The sequence below is a fragment of the Struthio camelus genome, chromosome 2 (genome assembly GCF_040807025.1).
Source record: "Struthio camelus isolate bStrCam1 chromosome 2, bStrCam1.hap1, whole genome shotgun sequence".
Taxonomy (NCBI): Eukaryota; Metazoa; Chordata; class Aves; order Struthioniformes; family Struthionidae; genus Struthio; species Struthio camelus.
This window is the reverse complement of record NC_090943.1, coordinates 9,469,203-9,481,318: the sequence shown is the minus strand read 5'-3', so window position 1 is coordinate 9,481,318 and position 12,116 is coordinate 9,469,203. Positions and strand designations below refer to the sequence as shown.

At 43.5% G+C, this 12,116-nt stretch overlaps 1 protein-coding gene across 5 annotated transcripts in view; it reads right to left on the bottom strand.

The window, feature by feature from the left end:
- Positions 1-12,116, bottom strand: part of DPP6 (dipeptidyl peptidase like 6) — a 581,229-nt gene that overhangs the window by 159,884 nt on the left and 409,229 nt on the right. The gene's annotated exons all lie outside the window — the stretch shown is intronic.

Genomic DNA, 12,116 nt, shown 5'->3' with positions numbered 1-12,116 from the left:
GAATGAAAAGCAGAAAAATAAAAGTTACAAAATTCACATGCAGCAAGTTAGCAATAATATTTAGTGAAAAGCAAAAAGTAATATCAGGATTGTTAGGATAGCTCCAACCATTTAGTACTGTAGACTTAAAGGAAAAGGCAACATCTCAAGTCCTGTAGTTTCAGCTCCACATACGTGAAAGATAATTGAATGACTCTAAGTCTGATGAAAGTCAGCATCAGGGGAATTATTGCTCTCAATCCTTAAGATTAAGGGAGATTGGTGAATAAGGAAAATTCAAGTTCAGAACAATTTCAGATAAATGAGTCTCTGGATAAATATGTGACCAGCAAGGCTAGCAAACAAATTACGCCGTGTCAACAGAGCAGACTGCACAATGCCCTACTGGAGACAGCTGACATCGTCCTCCCATGGTGGAGGTCACATTGCAGCAGGCAACGTACACAGCTGTGATTTAGCTGTTCACTGCCATATCTAATATCACAGGACCACCAAAAGAGAATTAAGGATTACTCTGTTATTTCTCATCCTTGCTGTCCAGCTGTAGGGAGGTAGTGGCTAGGCCTCCCTTCTGTCATTACCCGTGGCAGCTGGCAGGCAGGTAGCCTCTGATAGACTTTACAATAAGGTTAGAAACTCTGAAAGATCTTTACGCAAAGTGAAAATACTGTATCCTATTCAACTGGTTGGAGGCAATTACCGGAGTTGGAAATGAGTCAAGAGAACAATGTTATCATCCCATCTCTTCCAAAAAAGTTATCTTGGGAGTTTTAATGACCCAAAGCAGTCAGGACTTTAGGATTTTATCTTACATCTAAAGGATAGCACTTCCATTAGCTCCATATCGCTGACTACCACCACGTCGGGGGCAGAAGCTCAGCAGTGACCTTCCATTTGCTGAAACATTGATGGCAATTCCTGAGCCAGCTGAGAGTTTCTTGGAGTCCTCCCAGGCAAGTATTGATCAGACATTACTGGTTAGCATTTACAATCTAACAAGATAACAGGAAGGAACGTTACAACTGTAGGACAGTTGGTATTTCAGACAGAAAAGACTGGCAACGACAAGTACTACAATCATATTCATTTGGAAAAACACATGACTAGGAGGCAGTGGAACTAAAATAAAAAATATTTTGCTTATTTGGCAGCTGAACAAGTTTTCTGGGGGCCCAGATGAGCCCCATCACAGTGGATGGCAGCCAGAGGAAGGGAAACGAGTGGGTCTGCTCCTTGCATGGGCTTGGACAACTCAGCTGTCCTTGCTGAGTTGCTTGGACAACTCAGCAAACCTCACCCCTAGGACACACACATGAGAGCTTAAAAACGGGGTCTGGTTGGAGAAAGCAAATCCAGCATACCACGCAGTTAAGAAAAGTACGGGCTGTAGGGATTCCTGATTTGCAGTATTTGGGGAAGATGGGCCCTGTGGTAAGGAAGCCAGTTTACACCGAATTGCAGTAGTTCACTGTCAGAATAGCACCATGACCACGCTCACTTCCCAGACGTGCTGCCAGTTTGGCTGCAGCGAGTGTTCAGCGCTACAACCATCAGTATTCGCACCAGCTACCAGGCCCATGCACGGCAAACCCCTGCGGGGATAAAGCAGCCCATAACTGCTGAGCAAAGTAACATTAAAATCAGCAGTCCAAATAACTCGCACGAACATCCTATTATACACGTATGGAATTTAAACTGTGGGGAACTTGGGATTTCCAGTAAAAAGGAAAGAGCTTTCTGAGTGACAAGGAGGAGCAAATGGGACAAGATGAGGCTGCTGTGCATGGGACACAGATGATAGTAAAAAAATGTTAATCCTGCAAGAGGTAGCACAACCACAGCTCCACTATCTTCAGAGGCTGATTTTGAGAGAGAGAGCCTCAGCTCCCGGGAAATAACGAAGGTAACGATGCAAACCACAGAAAAGGGTAAATTAAACAGAGAAAAGAAAAACTGACAGAAAAAGAAAACAAACATCAAAAATTAACAAAATGTATCAGACAGGATGAAAAAGATTGACCATGATATGAGCGGGAACAAGTGAGAAGGACTAGCATAGACAGGCTTGGAGAAATACTGATTTTACTTTACTTTCATGAAAGGGGAAATTGTATCTTATTTATTAGGGCGGCAGGATTACTTACTCACTTAGGATACTATCTGCCTTATTAAAATCAAGAAGTTTTGCATAATAATGAAAGCAGGCCCCCCAAACTTGCATTCCCTTGGGCAGGTGTGTTTTTTCCCTCAGAGCAACATGGGCAATGAATGGTCAAAAAATGCTAAGACCATGCACGGTCCCTAAGTGCTATAAAACTTAACTGCAGAGAATATAATACAAAATAAAATGAGATTCAAGGCCAGACAGATTCAATCCCAATTTCAGGTAGAAAAGAAGACTATTGCAGTGATATTTTTAATATTACGATCTCTTGTTCTTTCAAGACTCGCTGCAATGCATCTACTTGAAATTTATACCATGTACCCCTAAACAATTGAATCTGAAATTCAGTACCCAAAGCATAAGCCAAGCCTCTTTTTGGTACTGAGCTGTTTCCCAGAGAGAAAAAGCAAAAAAGGCTTCCCATTCCCTGTCCCTTGGTGTTGCAGCAAACTGATGCTGGGATAATTGAGAGAGAGGGAAGGAAAGAGAATGGGTGGTGGTCGTGTTCGGGGAAAGGCAATGAAACCTCGGTCCCACACCCACAGCTTCGCCCTGCCCACGTGCCAGGGAGAGCTGGTCCTTAGGCTGCATTTTACAGAGCTGGGCATTAGTCACCCATCAGCTCCCCTACCCTCCTCTTTGTCTCAAATCCACCTACCCTTACCACCAATTCCTGTTATTTCTGCCTTGCTAATCAGCAGTGTAGAAATCAGCAACAGCCTATTATACTCCCTGATACAGATGCAAAGAAGCAACAGGGGACGGAGAGCAGCCTGCCTTTAACAACATCACTACAGCCTTTAATTCCAGGAGACAACCAAAATCCCATTTTTATCTTTCTGGCACTATGGGTCATTATCCTTCTGCTACTTCTAGCATTTTGTTAACACGAGAGGCTGAAAGGAGAACTTTTTTTAAAATAGGTGATTTACCGTAACGTAGCTAAATGTTATTTAACACATTGCATTGGTATATTAAGTAAGTGCAACATGATAGAACGTGCTTTATTATGCTAGAAGTAGTTTTAATTGCTCATTGCTTCAATGCAGCTTGTTCTTGGTGCACCCATACAGTGCTTTTACAGTCATACCAACAAAATAAAATACAAGCATAGTTCAGGAAAATTCCCCTGTCAATGTGCATCTCCAGCAAGCTTGTAAATTAACTTGTCAAAAGCTCCAAGAAGGCTGAGTTCTGGGAAACTTATAAGTGTAAAAACCAGCAATACTATTCCATTTCTCTTTTTTTTGTCTAATGCCAGATTTTTCAAGACCCACCCTCAATAAAAATTATTCTGTCTTGCTGAGAGGAGGCTTCAGGACCAAGTCAGAAATCCAGACTGTCCACACCTATGAAATTTTAGTTCCAATTTTAAAACCGGAAATAATTCTGCTGCTGTGTCTCATTTGCTAGACTGAACTCTGCTTCAAAGAGTCCTAATCTGAGCACTCTGTGGGCACAGATCACGGCGTAGTGGCACAGGCATGAAAAGCTGAAGTCCATGGGAGAAACAGAGAACTCGTTTCTACTTCAAATAACTCCTCTTCCCTGCCTCTATCTGCTTTTGTAGTGCACATATGGAGAGGGGGAAAAAAAAGGCGAGAGACTACAATTAGAAAAACGAACAAGAAATCCTCAAGAGTAAATCCACTTCAACTCCATCCAGTGCGAATCATCCCAGTTGCAAAATCGCTACAAAATCCTAGGAATAACAACAGGAAAAAATACGCATTTTCTTGCTTGTTACCCTCCGTTTATCTCACTGTACTACTCAACGGTGGCATGGGGACTTTGCAGCGCACTCTGGGCTGACTTTGGCATATTGCAGAGTGGCGAAGCCTTCCTCAGAAATGCTCTGCCACCTTCTCTCTCAGTCCAGAGGTGCTCCTGTCATATGCCTCTTCACACCCTAGACATCACAGCAGCAGCAGCAGCGAGGCTGCGCCCAGGGTTACCGGAGGCCAGACAGCTGGCGATATCCAGATTACAGTCATCACCTTGATTTCCTCCCAGAAACCCCTTGCATTCGGCACAGGCCAAAAGCAATCCAACCCCAGGCAACTTATTTCCGAGGAAATGATCCCTGAGGCATTTATGCAAGCCCCACGTATTTTTCGTAATTTGACCGTATGGCTCAACAGCAAAACGAAGCGGGGCAGATAATGCGCAGCGTGCATCGGCGTACCTCGGCTAGCACAGGCTGGCTCGCGCGGGTAACGCAGCCCGAAATCTGCGGCGGCGCAGGCTTTCCTGGGAGCTGGCCGTCGGTGTAAAACCTCAAGGGCTCCTCCCTTAGCTGCTGGCTCACGTTAGAGCCCAAGCGACGAGAACTCCTTGGTGGTCATCGTCCCCCTCGCCCGCTGGACGAAGGCAGGGCAGCGCGGCGGGCGCTGGCACGCGGCGCCTTGGGGCCAGCTGAAGCCGAGGCGCTCGGTGATGTCTTTCTTCCCTTCCAAAAGCACCGGGTCTTATCGGCCTCATTTAGTCTGGCTTCACACAAGCGAGTGTATAACCCTAAGTGCTACACATAAATGCAGTAATCCACTTGACACCGAGAAGAAAAGGAATCTATGAATAAATTTTCATTAAAAGGTGACCCCACCGCTTGCTTTCTCAATTCCTCTGTGCATTTCCTTGTCTCTTGCTCTTTGCCCCCAACAAAATTACACTTGTTAGTGGCCGTGACAAAGAACACTTAAAGCAGTTAGTTATTCTCCTTTTTGTTACTATTATCATGGGCAGAGTACTAAATTTCAGTACAGACTGAATGATATCTTTGTATATTAACAAGCAAATTAGATAGTGTCTGTAGAGCTGGCTAAGGTCTTAATTACCTGTGTGTGCAACATTTCATGATCCCTCTTATACTAACTGATCACTTAAGATGTGCCTATCGCGCTGTTTATGCCTGTGTTGAAGCCCAGTTGTAAAAGAAGTTTGAAAGAGATGTAGTCATCACTTGAGCTCAAAGCCTTCGAAAATGCAAGGCAGGTAAGACATCAGATCTAACATCCTACACATTTGGGTTACAGGAACAAGGTTTCTGCTTTTGGACTAGTCACAAGAGGGCACTGCTCTACAGAGTCAATGGAAACATGTTCAACACATGCAAAGAGCCATTAATAAATAATTGAATGTGACCCTAGCTAGAGGACCTAGCAATGAAAGACACTTGAAAGGGCAACAGAATCACTGTAACCAAGTGCAAGGGAATGGCTGCTGGGAGGAAAGGTCTTCAATTATACATACAAGCCAATAGGTTTTAAATTAACAGCAAATAAGGGAATGAAAAAATTAGCATCAGCTAAGTACATAGTTTTCCCTTAAAGTCTCAGATCTCTTTGTCCACACTGACCAGGCGTGTTCCCACAGGAAACGCCATATCAGATCAGATAAATGATTAACTGAATCTCTTATTCCACCTCTAATGCTAGGCAGCGTCAGTCTAGAAGAGCAGCACCGGCTGCCGCAGAGCCCTGCTAGTTCCACGCTCCAGGTGGGAAACCCCCAATGGGGGCTCTACTAAGAGAATAACTCGTCCCTTTTTGAATCCTGATCAACACCTTGTCCAAAAATGTCTTCTCAACAGGTTCCTTGGGTTAACAATTTTCAGCAGATGGCTTTAAAACCAAAGAATGTCCTTTGGTTTTATTCAAGGAAAAGAAATTGACTTTATATTTTTCAGTATTTTCTATGTCCATACTTCACCTCCTTGCCACTCCAGTCATTTTTTTTTTTCTTTTTATGGTGCCTCTCCATGCTTCTGTGATGTTCTTTACCCTTCTCTGGACCTTTTCTATTCCTTTTTTGATGGAGCAACCAAAATTCACTGTAGTGATGAAGGTGATAGTGTCCCTCAAACTAGGTAAAATCATGCTATTTTCAGAATTGTTTTCTCCTGAATATAGTCCAATATTATTTCCCTTAAACCAAATTGATTGCAACTGAACATCGATCATATGTTCTCAGTTTCCTGCCCTAAGGGCAGAAAAACAAATACAAAGTATAGAATTCTAACAAATCCTTTCCTGTTTTCCATACTCAGGTCTATACTGGCCTGATAATATAGCCACGTCAGCTATTCTGTGCCCATCAAGGAAAAAAAAAATCAGGAATATGGTAATTATTGGAATGTACTTTTACTCATAAAAATATCTCCCTTTGTGAGGAGTTAAAAATAGAAAAAGAAATAATAAATAAAAAATAAAGGTTAACAGTTTACTGGTTTAAAGGTCGTATCTTATGTAGGCTACCAGGTTCAATTTCAGCTAAATGCTTCCAGGCAAAAGGTAATAGAAAATTCTCACAAATGTAGCTTCTGAAATAAAACCTGGAAGAAGAAAAATACTGAACGTAGAATGTATAGAATAAATATATATAACACAGGCTCTCAGTGATATTAAAAGAGGGTTTGGGGATTGTTAAGAATACTTTTTTTTGTTAATGTCACAGTTTGCACCCCACTTTCCTACTGGGAAGTAGAATAAGGAAAGAAAAGATACTTCTAAATTATTTATAAGCCTCCTAGCTTTTGAATAAGTCTTCCAACAAATACGTCTTGTAAAGTGAGTCAGTCCATCATCTGAAGAAGTAAGAGTAAGCACAGTGAAAACGTCTTTGCATTACCTGGCTTATATGCATTAACCCTCTTATGGTGCGGTGGAGACAACAGCTCAGCCCTGCTGGCCCTGGTTTCTGCTGACAGCGCCAACTGGCTGAGCAACCCATGCCAGCTGCAGCAGCAGCCTTTCTGTATGAGATCTTGTCCACTAGGAAACAGGAAAATTGACTGCTAATCAGAGAATGAGTATTTATTAGGGTGATAATAGATTAGACTATTGGACATGAAGAATTTCTGGAAACTTTGTCCAGGCAGAATTGGTGGATGTTTTACGTTTGTTAAAGTTTGGCAGACACTTGTCAATCCACCAGAAGGTACCAATGGAGTCATACTGCTGCAGCAAATGTATGGTAAGGTCATCACTTCCCGGTAACACCTGGACTGACTCATTCAGCACCAGTGACCACGTTGAACACAACTGCAACTATCACCAAATCTCTTGCAAATGCAGGATTTATCACCTTGCAAGGTACTGTTCACTTTTACGAGCGAAATAAGGCCCGTTGTATGCCAAAAGAACCATCATATAAACAGTAGATCCATAATTTTGCCTTTTTTATTCCACATTTACTTTTGTGCTGAAACTTTTTTTGTCCTTTTTTATCTTGAGCTTTCACAATTTCCCACTGTCTTTTTTTCTTGGTTTTCTTCACTTTTACTATCTATGCCACTGTAATTTGCCTTTGCTGGCATGTTAGCATGCTTTGAAGCTGACTATCAAGATTTTGTGAATTATTACAAACCTCAAGCTTTGAAAAAATCAGCCTTAAGGCTTCCGAAGACCCTGATATTGTTTATATATTTTTTACAATCAAGTAAAACATTATGTTATTTTCATTTACCTTTCAGATTTGTTTAGCCTTTAGAGCATCATTTAGACGCAATTTCAATAATCTCTTTTTAGAATAAAAATGTGGGGCTTTATTTCATTCTCTGTTTAAACTAAAGTGAGCCTTCCTGTAAACCACCTCTCTCCCGAAACTGGAACTTTAGGTGTAGGAGTGAGATGAACATCTGAAGTTATACCCAGCTCGCTGGATTATGAAGGCTAACTCCCTGCCTAGCCATACAGGTGCTGCTTACATGTTCAGCAATCTTTCTCTTCATCAATCAAATATTTTAGGTATTTTTTTCCCCCACTGCCTTTTTGCTTCCATTTTATTTTCCTTCTTTCGCTTCCTCATACTTGTTGTGTTACCTTGAATTCTTTTCCTGATGAGCTAGAGGCTAGAAATGACTTTTTAAGAGGTATCATACTACTAAACTCAGGGATTATTTCACAGCATGCATGGCAACTTCTGCTTCACAATCACTTACAAGATCACCTTTTCTACCAGAGATTCTTCCCCATTCCTGGTAATGGAAAGAGGTATTAGCTAAGTAACCAGTTTTAAAACTCAGAGCCATAAGTATAGAACTAGCACTGGTTTCACATCAAGCTGTGAAAGCCATGCTGGGGCGTTATATCACGTGCTTTTATGGCACTATGACCGTTCAGTGCAGTGTAATTTGGTACAGGGACACGCAGATTTTACTCCAACAAAGTGCAAAATCTACCTTCTCTCTGTGGTCATACAAATTATATTTATGAATACACTTGCCTTAAAATGACATGAAACCCATGTCATTTGAACACAGTTAGGGGCTCAAACTCTGATGCTTCTGCTTAATACTTGTGTGTAGCTCTGATCCCATCTTCTCAAACATGATATGTTTAATATAAAAATATAAAAAGATATAAAAATGCTCGAGAAAGGACAAGGATGGTCCAAGGTATGGATCAGCTTCCATTGTGAGGAACAACTGAATGTGGGAATATATCAGAGGTCTGACAAAATCATGAGTGGCTGGAGAAAGAGTTGGGGGTCGCTGTGCATTCCAGTACCAGAACTAAAAAACATCAAACAAAGCAAAAGGGAACAAACATCCAAGTGAACAGAAGGAACGAGTTCTTCACGCAACAGGTACTAGGCCTGTGAAACTCCTTAACAGAGGACAATACGGATGCAAGAGATTTGTGCAGCTTCAAGGAAACTGGACAAGTAGCTTGGAAGACAAATATATATCGGGCTACTAAATAGTCAAACTGCAAGAGGATCAGGAAAAATGAGTGTGCAGCTGGGGGATGATCACATGTGCTTGCTGCGCTCTCACACTTGCTTGTGCGTGCACTCATCGGCACTCCTGGAAGCAGAACACGGGGGTAGGCAAACCTTTGCTCTTCTCTGTTCTCAACTGATTTTTCACCGAAGAGAGATTTGTATATCTACATTTTAAGGTAGAAGTATGTTCTCTTGATTAGCAATAAACATTTCGTTCTAAATTTCAGTTAATGAGATATGGAAGTCTGATGCCATTTCTTCAAAGAAAAAAAAAAAAACGTACTACTTCTAATATGTTCAACAGCTGAATACAGTCAGGAGATCCAAACTCATAAGAGACGTTCTTTGTTAGATAAGTAAACCTTTGCTTGCTAAATTTTCAATTACAAATATCTAATACAAATTTTAATTACCAGATGTACAGTATTTCCATCTCTGAATTAAGAAATTACTGCATCTCTGCATGTATTTATTTAATTTTTGTTAACAGGTGGAAAGTGGAAGCATACATACTGCTCTAACTGTCCTTGGTGAGCACTCCACATTGAACAAATGTTTAAGAGCAGTGGAGCAAGCTCAGCGACAGGAAGGAGTTAGGAAAATGTACTTTGCACCAGGTCAAAGTCTTCAACACAATCAGAAAGAGGCCGGGCAGTGCAGAAGAGTGAAGCATTGCCTGCCTAGGTAAGTAAAAGTAAGCCAACTGCCAAAACACATTTCCTCCAAAACAAAGGACATCTAAAGATTGACAATAAGTTAGCCTAAAGACATAACCTGTCCTGGAAATCCCCACCGTGGGTCCCAGCAGGATGTCGTGCAACCAGGATCAGCTGCTTAGCAAGAGGACAGGCACGCTGGGAAGTGTTCCCTTCTCCATCATCACTCCTCACCACGACTTCTTTACAGTTCTCCCCTTGCATCTGTTTCTCCTGCATCCTGTAATTTTGCACCTCATTTCCTCCCTCTGCTTTTTCCTAGACGTTTGCTTTCCCAAAACTTTTCCACCCTTAGACCAGTCTTCCTTGTTTTGCTCCCTCCTCTCTCCCTTTAGTGCTATACACCCCTGAAGAGGCAAAGGAAACAACTTGAAGTACAAATTCAACTCCCTAGGCTGCAACGACAACCATCCTGTCAAAGACATGTTGAAGACAATTTCTGCGACACCACTTGTGGTTTTGGCGCGTGCCCACCTGACGGCGGGGGGCAGCTGGCAGCTCACAGCTACCAGCTTTGCAAGGGTAAACGGGGCACATTGTACATGCAACTGTTTGCCTGGGTTTTTAACGAACGCGCAGATAGAAAGCCTCATCCTTCTCCCAGTTACTTCCCTGTAAAACCAGTGCAGTTACATTGGCTCTGAGAGCAGCTGGTTTTGATTCCAAAACAGTACGAAAAAGAAGAAAACCCGGATCCTTTTTTAGCTAGATTCCAACTGGTAAGCACGTAGGCCGACCCGGTGCGCGAGCTTCTTTAACAGCAGAAATGCTGCTGCTGTGAGCCGCGTCTTCCAAGGTCACCCGCAGACGCAGAAGCTTCCCGATGGCAGAGCGCCGTTCCCTTCCCGTTTCCATTCTCGCTGCTCTCCACTTTTTCAATAGAAAGACGCCCCTCTGTGAAGTGGGTGCCACTGCACGGTGCCACTGCCGCCGGCTCTGCCCGGCACGGTGAAGGGCCGTTAGCCCGAGCGCTCCACGATCACGAGGCTGCGCGGACCCACTCGGCGTTGCCTGAGCGCGCCGCGCCGCGCACGAAGACGCTGCTGGCCACCTGGCTGCGGCGCAAAGGACGAGGGTGGCGAGGAAGGCAGGGGACAGCTGCTGCCTAATCCTCATGGGTTTTCAACCTCCAATCTGTAAAACAAAGTTAGCACAGGAAAGAGGCCGGCGCTGCTGGCTTCCACACCTCTTACCGCTTCAAATTATTCCCAGGTGGCTCTTCCTCGCGAGCAGACGCTTTCGCGGCAGGAGGCACCGCCTCATTTTTGAGCTACTGCGAGAGAAAAGCACTAACTTCAGTGGCGCCGGGCTTGAGAGTGAAATGGAGACTCCCTTTTTGCTAAGGGCTATAAAAAGTGTAGGAAACCTGCTTGCTGCTCCCACACGTAGAAGTGTTACCGCCAAGTCGCCCGTGGGGAGGAAGCATATTCCTTCTGCTCTTTTGAAAAATCGATGGGAACAAGAGTTAGGTAGTTCCCAGGAGCAGGTGTTGGTAGCGCCACAACGAGAACCAAACGTGACTTTCCAGGCCATATCCTTCCAGTCTTCTCTGATCCACTAACTGCTCCCTACAAAATCCGCCAAGCAATTGAATAGGCAGTGACAGAGCAGCAATGCAAAGCTATTGCTTTAAATGCCAGAGGCCACTTTTTTTTTTTTTTTAAGTGGATGTTTAGAGCCGTGTTTTGGTACCTCAGCAGGACATTTGACTCAGAGCTGCTGAGACTCAACAGCAGTCCGTGACACTGGAAGGAAGGGTCAGTGTTCAGCAGGCGTTGGAGAAAGTGGGTTAGCAACGCAGGTTCCTAAATGTATTGTTAGCTATGTGAAAATCTTGACCTCCTCAGGTGTAAAAGGCTGCCTGTCGTTACTATTGCAGCCTGGGCTCACTCCACAGCTCTGTTATTACACCTTTCTTAGTGCCTTCTCTTGCTGTACTCTAATTCAAACGTATTTAAATCCTCTAATGGAAGTACTGCAGTGCCAGGACTGGTTTTTTCGAAAGTATGTATTTCATTACCTGCAGAAATGAATGTTATAAAAATAGAAATAAATATGACAACAAATGTGCTTGTAACCCCCTTCATGAAAGCTACCTACACCTGGAAGGAGCACAAGTGAGCCCACGGCACGGCTTCTCCTCCGGACACCGGGTAGTGGCACTCACAGGGCGGCTGTAAACGGGCTTGTTCGCTGCAGCACCCTGATCTGCCGTAAATCTCCGGGCTCCCCCACTTTTCCAACCCGGAATATGCTCAGACACACTGAACTATTCTTAAAAACACTCTCTTTGACCACTGTGCAGTTACTTTTTCAGTTCTTCTAGGGTATGATACTTTGCACAAACAGGACTTTTTCCGGTTGTAAGTAGTTTCCTCCCTCCCAATTCAGAGTTGGGCAGTTTTCTCGGGCTATCAGCCATGCGTGTACCACGGCAGCGTCCCAGCACCGCAGAGCTGAGCAGGCACTGCCAGCGCACTGGGGCACGTTTACAGCCAAGGTACAGAGTTCCT